The sequence below is a fragment of the Lactuca serriola genome, chromosome 7 (genome assembly GCF_051521515.1).
Source record: "Lactuca serriola cultivar US96UC23 chromosome 7, Lser_US96UC23_V15, whole genome shotgun sequence".
Taxonomy (NCBI): Eukaryota; Viridiplantae; Streptophyta; class Magnoliopsida; order Asterales; family Asteraceae; genus Lactuca; species Lactuca serriola.
The window spans coordinates 204,952,271-204,975,336 of record NC_136414.1 but is presented as its reverse complement, the minus strand read 5'-3'; positions in this window follow the sequence as shown (position 1 = coordinate 204,975,336).

Genomic DNA, 23,066 nt, shown 5'->3' with positions numbered 1-23,066 from the left:
AGTTTCTGTAACGCTTGCGTTTCCAGGCTAGGCATCTTCGTTGATGTAATAGTCTAGGTTAACCCTTCTAACTCTTTTTGAAGTATTAATGATGAAATATTTGAGTATTATGTGAATTATGTGTTTATTTTCTTAATTCTTATAATTTAATGAATTAAGAATAAAATGAGTGTCAAAATTTAAGTGTAAAATAAACTCGATATCTTTGCATAAGGTTGTAGTGGCCGAAACGAGGTTTCCGAATATATATAGAGCGCCCAAATCTGACTTCGTATGAGGAAGTTAATATTTTCTGAAGTTTCGACTTGGCTGTATGTAGCCCGAATACTCGATTTGAGATCGAGTGGTTTTTAGCAGAAACAATCTAAACGAGAATCGAAGATCTTGTTGTTAGTAGCGAAACGATGAAAAGTTAGGCGAGAATGGACGTCGGACGAAGAAGTTATGAATTTATAACGAAGTTTTCCTGTCAGGGCCTACTAAAAATAAATATTAAAAAAGAAAAGTCAAAATTAGCCGACGGAGTCTAAATGAAAGTTGTAGAGCATAGTCTCACCTACGCGTGAATATAAAGAACGTCGAAAACGGAGCTCGTATGAGAAAGTTACGTAATTTAGAAGTTTGACGAGTCAAATTACGCCGAGCATAATTTGAGTACGCCCAGCGTACTCAGAAGGGTGCAAGTTGCCTGACCAATACTCGAGTGCCACCAAATGATGCATGCAGTGACGTCGAAGTACGCCCAGTGTAATCCCAGACCCAGCAGCCTATAAATAGAAACCGAGATCAGCCATTTTCTCTTATTCAAACTCTTTCTTCTCTCTAGTATTTGCCTCGATTTGCGTGCCAATCATATTTCGAAGCCCCGGTATCATTCCCGAGTCCCGAAGCAAGATCCGAAGTCCCGAGGATCCCGAAGAGCGTTATTCCCTAGCTGAAGCTCTACCCGCGAGGAGTCCGATTTTTTGTGAAGATCTTCCAGATCTATCGAAATATACTACTTCTGCAAGCCGTAGTGCTGTCCGATCATCTTCTGATCAGATGAGTGTGTAGTTACTTTCTTCTAACGCATAATTATGACGTATTTTATATAGAATACGTGTTATGTGTATATTTTGTTGTTATATGTGTGAATGTATATTCACATTCTTCTATCTCATAGATCTGATTTATTCTCTCTAAAATACGTGTTATGTGTGTGTGCCTGATCTTTTATGTGGAATATGTATTGACTGAACATGCTATACTGGTTTTAAACTATGTATAAATATATATATTTTTTATTTACTAATATGTTGGGTAGAACATGGGTAGATAGTTGACGTGTGATAATCAGATGAGAGGCCTCGATGTTGTTTTTGTTTCAGTCATCTAGCGGAGTTTAGATGACGACCACATACTTTTCTAGACAGTCTTGTGGAACACTAGCAGGCTCGCCAGCTGTAGGTGTTAATGAACTTGGGTGTTCATTCGCTGTACTCCATCCCCCCTTGGTTGCCTTATTTGACATATATTACCAGGAAACCCCCAAATGCATGTGTTGTCGCCCCGATGAAATATTCTAAGACTAGGTCCCTTGTGTTAGTTATTTCATGGACGTAAAGTGAGAATAACGGGAATGGGTAATTGGGTTATTGTTGGTTGGTGGAATTAAATATAATTATTTATTGTGGGTTGAAAACCCTATATGCTCACTAGGCTCCCAAACCTGACCCACTCAGTTTCTTTGTATTACAGGAAGTGGCGTGAGGGCATAAGATGGATAATCATCAAGTTGTTTTGTTTACAAGTCTGTATATGTATATATTTGTTGAATAACTTGTAATGTTATCGTTTATGCTTTATTGTTTGTATCGGAACATGACATCCCAATTTTTTATTATGAAATGAAATTATATTTCTTCATGAAATGTTTTGATAAAAATCTATTTCATCATGTTTTGTTTTTGGGAACAAATTTTGCATCTCTTTTAAAATCAAAAGGATTTACTCTGAAAATGTTTAAAAAGCTTAAATGAAACCGGTCTTTTCTGTCCGAGATTTTGGGGATGTCATAGTTGGTATCAGAGCATTAGTTTAAGCGAACTAGGAATTTGTAGGATTTCTAGACTTAAACTTAAAATGCTAAGTGAAATTTTGAGATGTGTGTTTGTGATATTTTAGACACGAGCACTAGTTTATTTTAGGAAAGTTGCCTAAAATGCTTTTATGTGCTAAATGTTATATGTTGCCATATTTGATATTATTTGTTCGGATCTATGGTCTGTTGCTGACCGGATCTGGAAACCTTATGTGTGTAGGATTCTAAGCGTATGTCTACGAATTTAGAACTAGCATGTAAACGTTTCGGAGTGATAAGGATGAATTGAATATCTATCGTGAATGAGGATCTAATTTCACCTTATTCGGTGTGTAGATCAAAAATGGTGAGAACAAGAAGTGGAGTTGGAAATGCTGATGAAAACAGGAATCAACCACCAGTGATTGAGCAAATACCTATCGTAGCAGCAGCACCTGAGCCGATAACAATGGCTAGTGTACAATTGATGATTTAAACGATGTTGGATCGTCAAATGGAGGAGACTAGGCGGTTGCTTCAACAGAATCGTGAAGAACTGTCAATTCAAGTGGAAGAGCCCGAATTAAATGAAGGGCACTCGGAAGGTGGAAACTTCAGTGGGTCTGTTGGTCAAGCCAACCCACCGATAGTTAGGCAAAACAACCATGACGGAAGGAATGATGGAATGGGATGCAATTACAAGGACTTTCTAACTTGCAAACCATCGACCTTCACTAGAAAGGAGGGCCCGGTCGGAGTGATGGATTGGATCTCCGAAATGGAGTTAGCCTTCATGACTTGTGGCTGCAGAGGCAAGTTGCAGACTATCTATGCAGTGCGTCAGTTCCGAGGTGGGGCTGTTCATTGGTGGAACACTCTAGGGAAGAATTTAATCCCTAATGAGCCACTGCAATTGTCATGGGAAGAGTTCTTGGTGCAGTTGAAGCGCAAGTTCTGCTCGGCTCAAAATCTGTTGGAGTTAGAGAACATGTTTCTGACATTGACGAAAGGCAGCATGTCAGTTGATGAATACACTAATAACTTTACAGACATGATGGATTTTGCTTTGCGCATCGTTCCAAATGAGTTGACAAAGGTTGACCGGCACGCAAAGGGACTCCCATGGGAGTACGCGGTGCCAGTGCGTCAGACACCTACTCTAGAGGCAGGTATTTGGGCTGCCAAGTCTGTTGAGAACATGATCAAGGGAAGAGCCGCCGACAAGGTTGAAGATGGCGAAAAGAGAAAATTTGAAGGAACTTCAAGTTCCAACAATAAAAGAAAATTTTCGAAGTCTGATTCGAAAAAGTTTGGAGGAAAAGGAGGCGAAGCAAAATGGTGTGAGAAGTGCAAGAAAAAGCATTTTGGAAAATGTAGTGAGGAAGTAACCTACTACAAATGTGGAAAAGTTGGACATTTTTCCAATGAGTGTCCATCCAACAAAAGGATGTGTTTTGGTAGTAATGAAGAGGGGCACATTTTGAAAGACTGTCCGAAGAAGAAGGAGGCAGCGAAGCCCAACATTCCACTAAAGCCGAAGGTGAGAGCCTTATAGATGACACTTGAGGCTCCGAAAGATGAAGCTGATATCGCTTCAGGTACCTTTCTTGTTAACGAACTACCTGCTCAAATTTTGTTTGATTCCGGAGACAACTACAGCTTTATTTCGCATGAGTTTGGTAGAAAACTAGCTTTGCCTATTGATAGACTAGATAATGCTTTATTAGTCGAAGTTGCTAGTGGCAAGTTTGTACCTGTTAGCCATCGTATGAAAAACATCTTAATCGACCTTAATGGGAATAAGTTTCACGAGGAATTATTGCCTATCGAACTTAATGTTTTCGACATCGTTTTGGGAATGGATTGGCTTAGCGCCAATGACGTCGAGATATTGTGCAGAAAGAAGATAGTAAAAGTAAACCCGCCAGGGAAAGAGTCATCTATGGTATATGGGGACAAACGCAGAGTGAATTCTGGAATCATTTCCCTAATGAAAGCCAGAAAGTGTTTGACCAAGGGGTGTACATCATATTTAGCATTCGTGATCGATGCTAAAAAGGAAAAAAAAGGTGATGCAGAGTATACCAGTGGTGTGTGATTATCCAGAAGTATTTCCCGAAGATATTCCTGGATTACCACCTGATAGACAAGTGGAGTTCAGAATAGACTTGCTACCAGCAACCACGCCAATAGCAAAAGCACCTTATCGATTAGCACCGAAGGAGATGAAGGAGCTGATGATGCAACTTCATGAGTTATTGGACAAAGGTTTCATCATACCTAGTTCATCACCCTGGGGAGCTCTGGTGTTATTGGTGAAGAAGAAAGATGGAAGTATGAGAATGTGCATCGATTACAGAGAACTGAACAAGGCAACAATAAAGAATACATACTCTTTGCCAAGGATTGATGACCTATTTGATCAATTGCAAGGTTCGAGCTATTTCTCGAAGATCGATCTAAGGTCAGGATATCATCAGCTAAAAGTAAGAGAGCAAGATATCGAGAAGACTGCATTCAAAACTAGATATGGACACTATGAGTTCTTGGTTATGTCGTTTGGACTAACCAATGCTCCAGCAGCATTCATGTATTTAATGAATAGGGTTTGTAATCCTTTCCTTGATAAATCTGTGATAGTGTTCATAGATGACATTCTGATTTACTCGAAAAGCCAAGAGGAGCATGGCAGACACTTGCGAAAAGTGTTGGAAGTCTTGAAAAAGGAGAAGTTGTATGCAAAATTATCCAAATGTGATTTTTGGATTCGTGAAGTCCAATTCTTGGGTCATGTGGTCAACCAAGAAGGGATAATGGTTGATCAAGCAAAGATTGAAGCTGTGATGAAGTGGGAACAACTAAAAAGTCCCACGGAGATCCGAAGCTTTTTAGGATTAGCCGGATTTTTCTGAAGGTTTATCCAAGGCTTTTCTTCGATTGCTACTCCATTAACAGTTTTGACCCATAAAGGAGCTACTTATGCTTGGAGTGATAAGCATAAAGAAGCATTCGAGAAGCTAAAGAAGAAGCTATGCGAGGTACCAATACTTTCTCTACCCGATGGAGTTGAAGACTTCGTTGTTTATAGCGATGCGTCTGGGGTTGGATTGGGTTGTGTTTTGACCCAAAGAAAAAAGGTGATAGCATATGCGTCTCGACAGCTGAAGGAGCATGAAAAGAGTTACCCGACTCATGATTGGAGTTGGCAGCGGTAGTTTTCGCTCTGAAAATATGGAGGCATTACCTCTATGGCACGAAGTGTAAACTTTTCACTGATCATAAGAGTCTCCAATATCTCTTTAATCAGAAAGAGTTAAATATGAGGCAACGACGCTGGCTAGAGTTACTCAAGGACTACGACTGTGATATACTTTACCACCCCGGTAAAGCTAATGTTGTTGCTGATGCTCTCAGTCGGAAAGTCAATGTTGAGAGAAAAAGGCCAAGAGCGTTGAGAATAGAAGTTGTCTTGACAATTGTGGAGAGTATAAAGAAAGCTCAAGAAGAAGCTTCTGAAAAGAATGACCGGAAGGAGGAACGTTTGGGCAAAACGTTGGTATTTGATACAAACAGTCATGGACTGAAGGTATTCCAAGATCGTATTTGGGTACCTAAGTCAGGAGGATTAAGAGATATTCTGATGGAAGAAGCTCACAAAACCATGTACTCAATTCATCCTGGCAGCACTAAAATGCGTAGGGACCGAAAACCCTACTACTGGTGGCCGACGATGAAGCTTGATGTTGCAAAGTATGTGTCCGAGTGTGTTACTTGTGCAAGAGTCAAGACACAACATCAGAAACCATATGGGAGTTTAGAGCCTTTACCTGTGCCTATGTGTAAATGGGAAGACATTGCTATTGATTTTGTCACTAAACTACCCCGAACAAAGAATGGTCACGACATGATTTGGGTGGTCGTTGATCGATTCACTAAGAGTGCGCATTTCATAGCAGCCAAGGAGAAATGGTCTATGGATAAGCTTGTGAATTCTTATGTGAAGGAAATTGTGAGGCTTCACGGTGTCCCGTTAACGATTGTGTCAGATCGTGACAGCCGTTTCACCTCAAGGTTTTGGAAAAGTCTACAAGAGGAAATGGGTACCAAGTTGTGTTTAAGTACAGCTTACCATCCACAGACTGATGATCAGAGTGTAACGCCTGTGTTTCCGGGCTTGCCATTTTTAGCAATGTAATAGTCTATGTTAACCATTGTAACCCGTTTTGAAATAATAAGATTGTATTATTTGAGTATTATGTGTTTTGTGCTTAATTGCTTAATTATGTGGTTTGATTAATTAAGAATAAAAATAAGTGTCAAAATTTAAGTGTAAAATAAACTTGATATCTTTGGTTAATGTTGTAGTAGTTGAAACGAGGTTTCCGAATATATATAGAACGCCCAAATCTAACTTCGTATGAGGAAGTTATGATTTATCGAAGTTTCGGCTTAAGCGGTATGCAACCTGTTATACTCGAGTTGAGATCGAGGGGTTTTTAGCCGAAGCAATCTAAACGAAGATCGAAGGTCTCGTTGTTGGTATCGAAGCGATAAAAAAAGTTAGGCGAGAACGGACGTCAAACGAAGAAGTTATGAATTTATAACGAAGTTTTTCTGTCCCGGCCTATTAAAAATAAATAATAAAAATAAAGTTAAAATTAGCCGACGGAGTCTAAACGAAAGTTGTAGAGCGTAGTCTCACTTACGCGTGTATATAAAGAACGTCAAAAACGGAGTTCGTATGAAGAAGATATGAATTTCCGAAGTTTATTAAATAATTTGTATTTAAATTTAATTGGAAAATCCGGCATTATCCGAAGAGGAGTCATCGGACTCATCCGAAGTACGCCCCGCATACACCGAGGAATGTCCACACTCGCACTCGAGCACTTCGGATACGTAAACAGTGACGATTTCGGACCAGTACGCCCCACGTACTCCGAGGCTCCAACCTCCTATAAATAGGATCCGAAGGCAACCGACTCAATTGCTATTTTTCTCTCTTCTCTCTCCCGTTTTGCATCGATTTGCATGCCAGAAATACCCCGAAGCCCCGGTATTATTCTCGAGCCTCGAAGCAAGTCCCGAGATCCCGAATATCCCGAGAAGTGCGGTTCCCGAGCCGAAGCTCTGCCCGCGAGAAGTTCGATTTTGTGAAGATCTTCCAGATCTGCTGAGGATTACTACTTCTGCAAGTCGTAGTGCTGTCCGATCATCTTTTGATCAAGTAAGTGTATACTACCTTTCATAAACACGATAATAATACAAGTATGGATCGAGTGTATTAAGTATATTGTTGTTTATAGGTGTGAGAGTGTGGTTACTTTATTCTAACGCATAATTATGGAGTATCTTATACGAAATACGTGTTATACGTATATTTTGTGTTATATGTGTGAATGTATATTCACTCTCTGCTATCTCATGGATCTGATTTGTTTTCTATGAAATATGTGTTATGTGTGTGAGCCTCATCTGTTATGTGGAATATGTATTGATCAAAGCATGCTATACAGGTTTTTAAACTACGTATAAAAATGTATATTTTTATCTACTAATATGTTGGGTAGAACATGGGTAGATAGTTGGTGTGTAATAAACAGATGAGAGGCCTCGTTGTTGTTTTGATTTAGTCATCTAGCGGAGTTTAGTTGACGACCACAGACTTTTCTAGACAGTCTTGTGGAACATTAGCAGGTTCGCCACCTGTAGGTGTTAATGAACTTGGGTGTTCATTCGCTGTACTCCATCCCCCTCATGGTTGCCTTATTTGACTTATATTGCTGAGGAACCCCCGAAGCATGTGTTGTCGCCTCGATGAAATATTCTTAGACTAGGTCCCTTATGTTAGTTGTCTTAGGGACATAAAGTGAGAATAACGGGAATGGGTAATTGGGTTATTGTTGGTTGGTGAAAATTAAATATGATTATTTATTGTGGGTTGAAAACCCTCTATGCTCACCAGGCTCCCAAGCCTGACCCACTCAGTTTTATTTGTATTACAGGAAGTGGCGCGAGGGCATAAGATGGATGAACCATCAAGTTGTTTTGTTTACAAGTCTGTATATGTATATATTTGTTGAATGACTTGTAATGTTATCATTTATGCTTATTGGTCTGTATCGGAACATGACACCCCGAGTTTTGATTATATAATGAAAATGCATTTCTTTTATGAAATGCTTTGGTAAACATTGTTTTATCATGTTTTGTTTTTGGGAACAAATTCCGCAGCTCTTTCAAATCAAAAGGATTTACTCTGAAATTATTTAAAAGCATAAATGAAAATCAAAAGGATTTACTCTGAAGTTATTTAAAAGTAGTTTATGCGTCTCGAGATGGTCCATCAAACCGTTGAAAAGTTGAAAATAGTTAGAGAAAGAATGTTAGCAGCTCAGGATCGTCAAAAGAGCTATGCTGACAAGAAACGAAGGCCGATGAATTTTGAAGTTGGAGATTCGATTTTACTTAAAGTCTCGTCGTAGAAGGGACTTATAAGGTTTGGTAAAAGGGGAAAGTTAAGTCCGAGGTTTATTGGACCGTTTAAAGTTCTTCAGAGGATTGGGAACCAAGCTTACAAGCTTGAACTACCAGAAGAACTGAGTGGTATTCATAACACTTTCCATGTGTGTTATTTGAGGAAGTTCCTGATATAATTCCAATTTATGAATTGAGAATTGATGAAAACAAGAGGTTAATTGAAGAACCAGAGGCAATTGTTGACCGAAAGACTAAGAAGCGTCGACGCAAGATGGTCGAATTAGTGCTTGTCCGTTGGAAACACTCGAATGGGCCAAATCTCTCTTGGGAGACGGAGAGTGACATGTTGAGTCGCTATCAGTATGGTCGAATTAGTGCTTGTCCGTTGGAAACATTCGAATGGGCCAAATCTCTCTTGGGAGACGGAGAGTGACATGTTGAGTCGCTATCCGCATTTGTTTGTTAATGTGATTCCGGGGACGGAATCATCCTAAGGGGGAGAGAATTGTAACGCCCGCATTTCCAGGCTAGGCATTTTCGTTGATGTAATAGTCTAGGTTAACCCTTGTAACTCGTTTTGATATATTAATGATGAAATATTTGACTATTATGTGAATTATGTGTTTATTTTCTTAATTATTATAATTTAATGAATTAAGAATAAAATGAGCGTCAAAATTTAAGTGTAAAATAAATTCGATATCTTTGCATAAGGTTGTAGTGGCCGAAACGAGGTTTCTGAATATATATAGAGCGCCCAAATCTGACTTCGTATGACGAAGTTATGATTTTCTGAAGTTTCGACTTGACTGTATGCAGCCCGAATACTCGATTTGAGATTGAGCGGTTTTTAGCCGAAACAATCTAAACGAGAATCGAAGATCTCGTTGTTAGTAGCAAAACGATGAAAAGTTAGGCGCGAACGGACATCGGACGAAGAAGTTATGAATTTATAACGAAGTTTTCCTGTCCGGGCCTACTAAAAATAAATAATAAAAATAAAAGTCAAAATTAGCCAACGGAGTCTAAACGAAAGTTGTAGAGCGTAGTCTCACCTAAGCGTAAATATAAAGAACGTTAAAAATGGAGCCCGTATACGAAAGTTAAGCAATTTAGAAGTTTGACGAGTCAAATTACGCCGAGCGTAATTTGAGTATGACCAGCGTACTCAGAAGGGTGCAAGTTGCCTGCAATACTCGAGTGCCACCAAATGACACATGTAGTGACGTCGAAGTACGCCCAGCGTAATCCCTGACCCAACAGCCTATAAATAGAAACCGAGATCAGCCATTTTCTCTTGTTCAAACTCTTTCTTCTCTCTAGTTTTTGCCTCGATTTGCGTGCCAATCATATCCCGAAGCCCCGATATCATTCCCGAGTCCTGAAGCAAGATCTGAAGTCCTGAGGATCCCGAAGAGCGTTATTCCTGAGCCGAAGCTCTGGCCGCGAGGAGTCCGATTTTTTGTGAAGATCTTCCAGATCTATCGAAATATACTACTTCTGCAAGCCGTAGTGCTGTCCGATCATCTTCTGATCAGGTGAGTGTGTAGTTACTTTCTTCTAACGCATAATTATGAAGTATTTTATATGAAATACGTTTTATGTGTATATTTTGTTGTTATATGTGTGAATGTATATTCACTTTTTTCTATCTCATAGATCTGATTTATTCACTATGAAATACGTGTTATGTGTGTGTGCCTCATCTGTTATGTGGAATATGTATTGATTGAACATGCTATACTGGTTTTAAACTATGTACAAAAATATATTTTTTTTATCTACTAATATGTTGTGTAGAACATGGGTAGATAGTTGACGTCTGATAAACAGATGAGAGGCCTCGATGTTGTTTTTTATTCAGTCATCTAGCGGAGTTTAGATGATGACCATAAACTTTTCTAGACAGTCCTGTGGAACACTAGCATGCTCGCCACCTGTAGGTGTTAATGAACTTGGATGTTCATTTGTTCTACTCCATCCCCCCATGGTTGCCTTATTTGACATATATTGTCGGGAAACCCCCGAATGCATGTGTTGTCGCCCCGATAAAATATTCTAAGACTAGGTCCCTTGTATTAGTTGTTTCAGGGACGTAAAGTGAGAATAATGGGAATGGGTAATTGGGTTATTGTTGGTTGGTGGAATTAAATATAATTATTTATTGTGGGTTGAAAACCCTATATGCTCACCAGGCTCCCAAGCCTGACCCACTCAGTTTCTTTGTATTACAGGAAGTGGCGCGAGGGCATAAGATGGATAGTCATCAAGTTGTTTTGTTTACAGGTTTGTATATATATATATATATATATATATATATATATATATATATATATATATATATATTTATTAAATGATTTGTAATGTTATCGTTTATGCATTATGGTCTGTATCGAAACATGACATCCCGATTTTTGATTATGAAATGAAATTATATTTCTTCATGAAATGTTTTGATAAAAATCTATTTCATCATGTGTAACACCGTAAATTTCAAAATAATTTTTCGCAAATTATAAAAACATTTCCCATTAATTTCATAAAAACATTAAGTTTGAATCCCAAATCACATCATACAAAATCCCAAGATCATATATATATATATATATATATATATATATATATATATATATATATCGAAAATCCCATGCGTGTGTACAGATCAAGCCGGCGCCTTCCCACGGTCATTGCTAGTACCTGAAACAACAAGACTAACACTGTAAGCACAAAGCTTAGTGAGTTCCCCAAAATACCATATACATAACACATAATAGCCACTCGAGGCTATAACTCTATGGGTCCGTGCACCCAAACTCTGTGAACCCTCAGGTTCTAACTCTGTGAACCTTCCGGTTCCAACTCTAAAACATGCACAACATATATCACATAGAAATAACGCAGTACAACACAACACATACATATAGCATACAAATACTTTGTTCACATAACTCTGGTTACCTACTCAAGGTAAAGTATAGTGAGAAGACTCATCTCGCGTATCTCGATAACTCGCGAATCCTGGAATCACTCGTGCTCGATCCTCCGAGCTATAATCCTCCTATAACATCATATGTCTCTTAATTAACACTTTTACCACTAAGGTTGACTACCCCTAATCAAGTCAACACTGGTCAACTCTGGTCAACGATCAACGGTCAACTTTGACCGGACTCGGCGAGTGCACTAAGGCGACTCGGCCAGTCTAAGCGTTTTCACCAACTCTCTAGGATTCCCTTTTTGACACGTCAAGTATTCCCCTGACTCGACGAGTTCCACCTGGTATGAATCGCGGGGCCACCCCGACTCAACTCGCCGAGTCTCAAGAACAACTCTGCGAGTTCCAGTTCGACTCGGTCCACCTGTCAACCCTCTATAACTCTCTCTCACTCATTGAGTCAACTCATAACTCGGCTGGACCACTCACTGAGTGGTCAAGGACAATCTTCATGCTACTCGCCGAGTCTGTTCTTCAGACTCGGCGAGTCCATGCCATGCATAAACTCAAACTTGCTGCTGAGGTCAGATCCGCTCCAACAACTCATAGATCTGGCCCTCCTAAGCTAATTCATCACGTAAAGTCCATAACTCGGTGCTCATAACACACCCCATGACTCATAAATGGTGTTTTGACCTTAAGCACAAAGACCCCAATCCAAAACCCTCATGGATTCATAAAAAGCTTGGGCAAAGAGACACTCTGGACCTCCGAAGGTCCAGATCTATAAGCTAATTCACTTAAGGGACCAAGGAAGCACTAGATCTAACCACAAAAGGGCTCAATAAGCCCTAAATCAACATAAACATCAACATAACAGAGAATAGCTCGAAAGTAGTACCTCAAATGTGATGTTCTGGCCTCAAATCTTTCAGGAAGTGGCTCCTCTTGATTCCCCTTAGCTATTGCTTCCTTTCCCTTGCAATATAACACCTCCAAGGTCAATAATGGCTCCTTACTTTGCTCCAAACGCTCAAACTCGCTAGGGTTTCACTCAGGGGTATGGTGAGCACAAATGACGGCCTTAAGGCCCTTTAAATAGGTCCCAAACCCGAGAAATTAGGGTTTCATTAAACAGCGCAGACTCGCCGAGTCCATACCTTGGACTAGCCGAGTCCAGGCGCGAACCCGCGTCCAGAACCGCAATCCTACTCGGCGAGTCTGAGCTCCAACTCGCCGAGTCCCCTCACAAAACACCAAAAACATAAGCATAAAAGATACCTGGAAATCTGGGCTGTTACAACTCTCCCCCACTAGAACTAGACTTCGCCCTCGAAGTCTCACTCTGGAAATAGCTCCGGATGCTGCTCACGCATCTCACGCTCCGGCTCCCAGGTCATCTCTGATCCCTTCCGATGTTGCCACTGAACCAACACCAGGGGTACCTCCTTGTTCCTCAGAACCTTGATTTTCCGATCTCTGATGGCCACTGGTCTCTCGGCATAATTCAGGCTCGCATCCACCTGAATATCCTCTAATGGAACCACTGCCGACTCATCGGCTATACACTTCCTCAACTGCGACACATGAAAAGTGTCGTGAATCTGCCCCAACTCTGCTGGCAAATCCAAACGATAGGCTACCCGGCCTACCCTTGCGATCACACGGAATGGACCAATATACCGGGGCCCCAACTTGCCCCTCTTCCTGAATCGAATCACTCCTTTCCAAGGAGAGACCTTCAGGAGAACAAATTCGCCGACCTAGAACTCAAGCTCGGACCGGCGTCTGTATGCATAACTCTTCTGTCGGCTCTGAGCAGTCAACAACATCTGTCTGACCTGCCGAATCTGCTCTGTCGTCTGAAGCACGATATCTGTACTGCCCATCACTCGCTGCCCAACCTCTCCCCAACAAATGGGGGTCCGACACCTCCTCCCATACAACAGCTCAAAGGGTGGCATACCAATGCTCGAATGATGGTTGTTGTTGTAGAAAACCTCTGCCAAGGGTAAATACGCATCCCAGCTACCCCCGAAATCCAACACACATGCCCGGAGCATGTCCTCAAGCGTCTGAATCGTCCGCTCACTCTGACCGTCTGTCTGGGGATGATATGCGGTACTAAAATGCAGTCTAGTACCTAACTCCTCATGAAATTTCTTCCAGAATCTGGAAGTGAAACGCACATCACGGTCTGAAACAATCGAGAGCGGCACTCCATGCCGAGATACCACTTCCCTCACATACACCTCTGCCAATTTCTCTGCTGAAGAACTCTCACTGATGGCAAGGAAGTGAGCGCTCTTCGTCAACCTATCCACAATCACCCAAATTGCATCAACTCCTCTGGCAGTCCTCGGAAATTTGGTGATGAAATCCATAGTGATCTGTTCCCACTTCCACTCGGGAACCTCCAATGGCTGCAACTTGCCATGCGGCCTCTGGTGCTCGGCCTTAACCCTACGACAGGTCAAACACCTCTCAACAAACCACGCAACGTCCCTCTTCATACAGGGCCACCAATACTCCTTTCTCAAATCGAAATACATCTTAGTGGCCCCCGGATGGATCGAAAATTTCGACCGATGTGCCTCCTCCATCAAAGTGGTACGCGTTCCTCCCACAAACGGCACCCAGATACGCCCCTGAAATGTCATAAGCCCCCGACCATCGGTAACGAACTCTGAAACCAAACCAACAACCCGTTCCCTCTTCTGTATCTTAGGTTGCATAGCCTTGGCCTGTGCACCACGAATGGCGTCCAACACTGGAGCTATCACGGTCAATCTCAAACATACATCCCGCAGTGGATTGCCCTCCGACCTGCGGCTCAACGCATTGGCTACCACATTAGCCTTGCCTGGGTGGTATAGGATCTCACAATCATAACCCTTGACCACATCCAGCCACCTTCTCTGTTGCATATTTAAGTTGGGCTGATCCATCAAGTACCTCAAACTCTTATGGTCCGTGTATATCGTACACCGAACCCCATACAAGTAGTGACGCCAAATCTTGAGGGCGAACACTACTGCCCCCAACTCTAGATCATGGGTGGCATATCTCGTCTCATGAGGCTTCGGCTGCCTCGATGCATATGCTATCACATGCCCCCTCTGCATCAGCACCGCTCCCAATCCCAAGATCGATGCATCACAGTATACAACAAAATCCTCCATCCCTTCCGGGAGAGCTAATACCGGGGATTCGCACAACCTTTGGCGAAGTGTCTCAAAGGAGGCCTACTGCTCAGGACCCTATGAGAAAGCAACACCCTTCCGGGTCAATCTGGTGAGTGGCACTGCGATCTTGGAAAAATCCATGATAAATCTCTAATAATACCCTGCCAACCCTAGGAAACTCCTGATCTCGGAGGGTGACTTCGGCACCTCCCAACTCATCACTGCCTCAACCTTAGCCGGATCGATCAATATCCCTTCCTGGTTAACGAGATGTCCTAAGAACTGAACCTCCCGCAACCAGAAATCACACTTGGAGAATTTGGCATAAAGCCTCTCCGATCTCAGAACTCCGAGAACCTCTCTCAGATGCTCCTCATGCTGCTCTCTAGATCTCGAATATACCAGAATGTCGTCGATAAACACAATCACCAACCGATCCAGCATCGGCCTACACACTCGGTTCATGAGATCCATGAACACCGCCGGGGCATTGGTGAGCCCAAAAGGCATCACCACAAACTCATAATGCCCATAACGCGTCCTGAACGCTGTCTTCGGGACGTCCTCATCTCGCACCCTCACCTGATGATATCCAGACCTCAAATCAATCTTGGAGAACCAAGATGCTCCTTGCAACTGATCGAACAAATCGTCGATCCTCGGCAACGGGTAACGGTTCTTGACCGTCAGCTTGTTCAACTCCCGGTAATCAATGCACATCCGGTGTGAACCATCCTTCTTTTTGACGAAAAAGATAGGCGCTCCCCACGGCGAGCTGCTCGGCCGAATAAACCCCTTCCCCAGTAGCTCCTGAAGCTGTGAGGATAACTCTTGCATCTTTGGAGGTGCAAGGCGATAAGGCACCTTAGCAATAGGCGCAGCCCCCGGAACCAAATCGATACTGAACTCCACTTGCCTCACAGGAGGCACACCCGACAATTCCTCGGGAAATACATCCGGGAACTCATGCACTACCGGAACCTCCTCAACTGAACTTGGCCTCTCAGAAACCACCCGCGTATCCATCACATACGCCACAAAGCCCGCACAGCCCTGCTGTAGACACTGCCTCGCCCTAGTGGCCGAACAAAACGCTGATCCTGAACGTGTACCCTCGCCGTACACCGAAAGAACTCCCCCACTAGGGTCTCGTATGGTCACCAGCTGACGCTCATAGTCAATAACCGCACCGAATCTGATCAACCAGTCCATGCCCACAATGACACAGACATCACCCATCGCAATAGGAACCAGATCAATCGGGAACTCAACACCGAAAATCTCGACTACGCAACCTCGGAGAACCTCCGTGGCATATATCACTCTCTCATTAGCTATGGAAACTCTCAGAGGCCTACTCAACGCCTCACGACTAACACTGATATGCTGACTAAAAGCCAAAGATAGAAAAGACCGACTCGCACCCGAGTCAAATAACATTAAGGCAGGTACGGAATTCACAAGAAAAGTACCTACGCATAACATAACATAAGCATAAATATCTCAACATCAAAATAAATACATGAAAGAATACATACCAGCCACGACATAGGGCGCTGCGCGGACCTCCTCCGCGGTCAGCTGAAAAGCTCTCCCTCGTGCCCTCGGCGCCTCGGCCTTCACCGGCCGACTCTCTGTAGCTCTGATGGCGGCAGGGGCGGATCTCTGAGGTGCTCCCTGAGCCGATCCTCGTAACTGCGGACACTCCGCCTTCCGGTGTCCGGTCTGGTTGCAGTGAAAACACACCGCAAACCCCTTGGGGCAGTCCTTGGCCATATGCCCCTCCTTGCCACACTTGTAGCAAGATCCCGCTCGGCAGACTCCATCATGACCCTTGCCGCACTTCCCACAAGTGCGGCCCTTCTGGCTCCCTGGTTTGGGATCAGCGGGCTTGGCCCGCTTGGCTGCCGGCTGAGACTGTGCCGGTCGCCGATCCCTCCCCTGAGACTCCGCCTCTTCCCTGGCCTGAGTCTCTAGCTCAATCTCCCTCTTCCAGGCATTTGCCTGAAGCTCAGCGAATGTCCGGTACGAGGAGTTCGCCGCGAACTCCCGAATATCCCGCCTCAAAATTCTCAAATAACGGCTCATACGTGCCTGCTCAGTGGACACGTGCTCAGGGCAGAACATCACCCTCTCATGGAACATCCTGGTAATCGCTGTAACTGACTCAGTACCCTGCTTGAGGGTCAGAAAATCCTGGACCAAACGCTCCCTCTCCACCTGGGGAACGTACTCATCTCGAAACATGGCAGTGAACCTCTCCCAGGTCACTGCCGCAAGCTCAGAAGGTGTGAAATGCGCCGTCACAAACTTCCACCAGTCCTTCGCTCCCAAGCGAAGCTGGTTCAACGCGAACCGAACCTTCAAATGCTCAGGAGATGAGCAAGTGAAGAAACACCCCTCTATATCAGATATCCACCTCATAGCTGCCACCGAATCCTGGGTCCCATCAAACTCTGGTGGTTTTGTGTTGCTGAACTCCCGGAACAGCAACGCATCACCACCTTGCGGCCTTGCGGCAGCAACAGCCGCGGTGGCCGCTGCAACAGCAGCCTCAGAAAGAGCGGCATAACGCTCGTCAAAGGTCTCAATCAGCGTGGTCTTTATAGACCAAAACATCTCCGGTATCTCTGCCCTGATGGCCGCAACCACCTCCTCATGGATGATCCGGCGGATCTCCTCATCACTGGTACCACTGCTCTCGGGCATCAAGCGTGTCCTCACCATAATCTACCTCTGAAATACAACATACAATAAATTAGAACCCATACGAGCATACTCACACTCGTCAACTCTTTCCTACTTGATCCTTGGTATTCCAAAGATTCTTACTTGGGCTGTACACCGCTCCGGTGCTTTCAGTAGTACGGGCCCAATACTACTGTCCACACCGTATCAGAATACACCCCAAGTCCTCCTCTTCGGATCCCAAATTCCAAGTGTTCTATCATGCATAGACCTCCCTCTAATAGATCTCTCATAAGCCCCTCACTGCTACCTACTCAGTCTCAAGCATCTCATAGCATCTCACCTCTTCCTAGGCTAAGGCATCACAAATCAGGCGACTCTAGTCCTAATAGGAATACCTAGCCTACTCTAGCATGCGAATACATCATATCAGTATCAATATCACATAACATAAGGGTATTTTGGGAAATCACCGTTCGGGCGCGAACTGATCGTACACACAACTCTACTCTGCATTTTCAAAATCTTTTATTCTTTTTGAAAATACTTCTCAAATCCTCAGTTTGAGTTCAAATACGCCCGAAGGTGTACTCGAATCCCTCAAACCAAGGCTCTGATACCAACTTGTAACACCGTAAATTTCAAAATAATTTTTCGCATATTATAAAAACATTTCCCATTAATTTCATAAAAACATTAAGTTTAAATCCCAAATCACATCATACAAAATCCCAAGATCATATATATATCGAAAATCCCATGCATGTGTACATATCAAGCCGGCGCCTTCCCACGGTCATCGCTAGTACCTGAAACAACAACACTAACACTGTAAGCACAAAGCTTAGTGAGTTCCCCAAAATACCATATACATAACACATAATAGCCACTCGAGGCTATAACTCTATGGGTCCGTGCACCCCAACTCTGTGAACCCTCAGGTTCTAACTCTGTGAACCTTCCGGTTCCAACTCTAAAACATGCACAACATAAATTGATGGGTTTTATGCATAAGAACAATCTTATGTGCTCATACAAACCCTAATGCTTGGATCTAGGTTTCTCTATTGTACATGCTTTGAATCCAAGACTAATAACCTTAGATCTAACATATTATAAACTGAATTAGGGTTTATAGAATTACCTTTAATTGTTATATAGTAATAACAATCAATTCCTTGATTGGATTGGCTTCAAAAGCTTAGTGCCTCAAGTGTTGCACCTCTAATGGAGTCACAAACACCTTATGCAACTTGGATGAAGAGGAGAAGAAGAGAGGCTGCCCAAAAACGACTAGAAACCCTAGAGAATCAGTTGTCCACGTTTTTGGAGCCTAAGGGGTCCTTTATATACTTGTGTGGGCTGCTAGGGTTTCAGTCAAAACCCTAATGGACAGCTTAAACTCTAAGCAGCCAATGGAACCTTCTGGATAAGGCCATGGACGAAAATATGATGGGCTTTCATCAAATTTCGTTCACCCCTTGTTCCTTTAGCATTCCTTAGCCCAATAACTCAATTATCCAATAATTGCAGTCCAGTCCCCTAAATTTAATTAATCTCTTTTAGCCACAAAATTAATTATCAATTAATTCTTGACTAATATTAATTAAACAATATGATTTCTCCTTTAATATATTATTCTCGTAATATATTAATAAATTATATTTAAACTTTTCTCTCCTTAATTCATCCTACATATTGCTATGGTGAAGGCAACCCAAAAGGACCATGCACATAATCGGGTCAAGTACATACCAAAATAGTTATGGACTTAGACACTAATCCAACAGTCTCCCACTTGGATAAGTCTAATAACTATTTTCCGTATCACTTCAGAACCTGATCAGCAATCGTAGCTTTCAAAAGCTGTTGTCAACTCTGATCTTATCAGATAGCGTGTCCTATAGATAAGGGATTATATATTCCTCCATTCTCAAGATATCGTATAGACATAAGACATGAAATTTAATCATTCTCTTTATACTGTTTCCCGACTTCCGATTTATGACGACTGATAACAGACTACAATTGAACACATCAACTTAGTCTCGGCTTGGCCAAGCGCTTAGGTGTCATCATTAAATCATCGAGGGGCCCACAAATATCGCTTTTATCCCACTTTGGGTAAAAGGAATGGATAAACTTTGACTCAAATGCTCACTTGCATTTACTGATCGAATCATACACAACAATAAGTTTTATAACACCAAGTTACTGGTGTGTTTACTTATTATCATTGTGCAACCGACCAACAAATAACAACTCACACGTCTCGGTTTCAAGAATATACAATATTATCGTCTCACTAATCACTCGTGATAAAACCATGAAGTGATCCAAGTGAGTGTGGGTTTAATCCAATACTCTAATCTTATCAAAGCACTCATGAACTCTGCAGCAACCTTGTGCCATGTCTAAACACTTCAGACAATCTACAGACAGATTCATGACAGTCTTTCTTCATACCTACTCCCAACGTATGACCGACTGTGGATGTTTGAATAACCTAGTTATTCTGGAAGTCAAAACATACAAACTGAAACATAATAATAATACTTAATGCTATATGGCCCCAAACTTGTGAGAGTAAATAAAATACTTCTATTTAACCACCATATTGATTACTCATTATTATCATTTAATGTTTCGGATAGTCAACTCATTACTTGAATTACAACAACAACTGTCCCATGCTCTAAGCATGCACACTTTGTTTCCTATGGTCCATGCTTTGTGAAATATAACAATTGAAAACTTTTCCAATGATTCTCATTTCACAATTCCTCAATCCCCATTATTAGTGTAAGAACACAAGGTTCTTCCACTACTAGAATATGCTAGATTCTAACATTTTACGCACCGATCCTTTCGTAAAGTCATAGCACAAAAGTCACCAAGACTTGGCTAATGAAATTACAAAGTATTTACTTAGAAATTGTTACAAGACAATTCTATAGACGTGAAGTCTCACATTCAAAGTACATTCCTTTGAACATCCTTCTTGCATAAAAGTTTCTAATCTAGACATAGATTCTTAATATCCAACTCCCAATATGGAAACATTTCCACATTTGCCATATGACAACTCATTCTTAATAGAATCTTATCTGTTCATAATAATGTCGATCTGGTTCATCCAATACCATACTTCCAACTACTCACAAGCGACCAATCCTCAGCGAACTTTGGATCGTCCTTTGATAGTTGTTTAATAATTTTAGTCAAAACCCATTCTAGTCCTTTTTTCCCTCTTAATGCGCTAGACATTTGAAAAAAAAAATTTAGAATGGTAAATTATTATAGCATTTGCAATCGATCCTATACCCGAAGTGTATGGGACACGATGCATAATGTCTCACATAAAGATATGATACTTTACCAATTTTTTGCCATAATATTTTATGTGTCATGTTCTCATAATTCGAACTATGAAGAGGGATGCCGTAATCATAATCGAATTTTAAGAACTCACAATGTATCCTTTGACTGAAACTATTAAAATTTCTCAATCGAAGCTTTAGATTTTGAAACGAAGTATAATATTCTCTCCCTTAATTATATCAAAACAACTTTTCAACCCATGCAACTTTGCAAATTGAATCTTTGTTTTTCTATAATTAATATTGCTACCTTTCAATACTTGCCATAATAATCATAACACTTATGCTCCCACTATCATGATGATTATTATCATATAAGCATAACACTTATGCTCCCACTAGCTTTGACATGTATTTAGAAAACAAATGAACTTCCAGAAAACAAAGCATATTGAATTTCTGAAATTCATATTTCTAATACCAGATGCTTCGATAAGCCTTTATCTAAGCTTCTTAAACTTATACACCTTCACCTTAGATAGCTCATATGTGTGTTTAAGCAATTTAGAATTTATGTTACTAAGTTCCAAATGTTCAAACTAATTGCCAAATCTCACAATTCGAACTATGGAAAGGGATGCCGTAACCATAATCGAATGTGAGAATACAATTTTTCACAATTGCTATCTTCTTAAAACCTCTCTTAGTGAAAGTATTTCCTCACAGTCATTTTCATGAAGGAGGGAATCTTATGAAACTTAGATTTTATGGTGTATGAGTTCCTATCCATGTGAATTTGCCAAAACCAAGGTTTGCGACAAATCCAAACTCATATGGACTGAACTTTCTTAATCTTGATTTCTTGCCCTATGGTAACACAAGTGCCCACCATGTCTTCCAAGTAGTTTAGTAACTTGTCCTTACATATCAATGTACTTTCCATCAACTAAGGTTCTAGTATGCATTCAAATGAGAACTCATAGAACTCATATACACAATTAACTCAATTGGAATGGCACAGAAACAAAATAATGTCAGCACGATAGGTTGTAAACCTCAAGTCGTGTGTTAGTGATGATTGATAAGGTTTATTCTTGATTTGTTCTTGAAACCTTTCAAGACCATTAGGATTCCCACTGACTCTTTGACATATAATATTCTCTTGTCAAGAAACATTTCTTGACAAGGAAAATACTCAAGAGTTAGTGTAGTTCTTATCAAGACAAAACAACTTCACATAATTGGTCCTAGTTGGTCTTTGTCTTATCCAAGACAGCATAACTTACCAATTTCTAATGTGCAAGAATAAGGAAACCTTTTTCTAAATTCCACATTTGATGAGTGTTATATACCTACTTAAGACTTTTCACTCAATGTCACAATCTTGACTCTAAGACTTGACATTGGAACGAAGTATGATTGACTTATTGATTTAACCATTTCTACAATACTTGATTCCTCTTCTCATACATACAATTGCACTAAGACTCACTTAGAGGATCAATTTAGACATGGTGCTTAATCATTAAGACTTATCATAAAACACAATAAAAGGTACTCTCCCTTCTTCTTAGAACAGAGAAACTTTTATCTTTCTGCCTACCTGATTCTTCTTTATTCGTTCTACTATTCATTGAAACCTTTTCAATCAACTCAGAATTACACTTAATCTTATAAGTATAATCATATTTACTAAACTTTAGTAAATCATGACGAATATCTTTGTCACTCTTGTGGTGGACTTGATCAACGCACAACCTTGTGTACTTGATCTCCTTGTCCTTCAATTGACACTTTGCCAAAGAATTAGTCTAATCTTCCAAAATGTGAAAGTTTTTCATTCATCATACAATACACATTGCATGATTCCAAGTTTCTGTCCAATTGAAACTTGGGCGATGAGAAACTCTCCCTATTTGGTAAACCTTTGACATTTCCACAAATAACATAATTAAGAATCAAATCCATTGTTGCTAATAATAGAAACATTCAAACATCAATTTTTCATACATGCCATCGCAAGGATAAATAAATAAGATAAAATCAAAATTCATTTTATTGCGGAAAAAATTTGTCCTTACAATGCAATTCAATTGGAAAACTATGTTATTACATATTTCTTAACAATCTATTCTAACTCGAAGTAGCAGCTCAAGAATCCAATCTTCAAGTAATGCGATCGAAATCCATTTCTTCACGATTAGATTCAGCTCACTTCTTCCCTTAAGCTTCCTCTCTTTTCTTCGATCCTACAAAACATCAAAATGCAATCTTATCACATCATGTATTAAGAATCTAGAATAGGAACTTAAAAGAGTTAGATAGTGGATTTTACCTGAAGTAGAGCCATACGTCTTGACTCTCCCATCTCTTAGATCTCTTAGGTAGTTAGGGCAGCT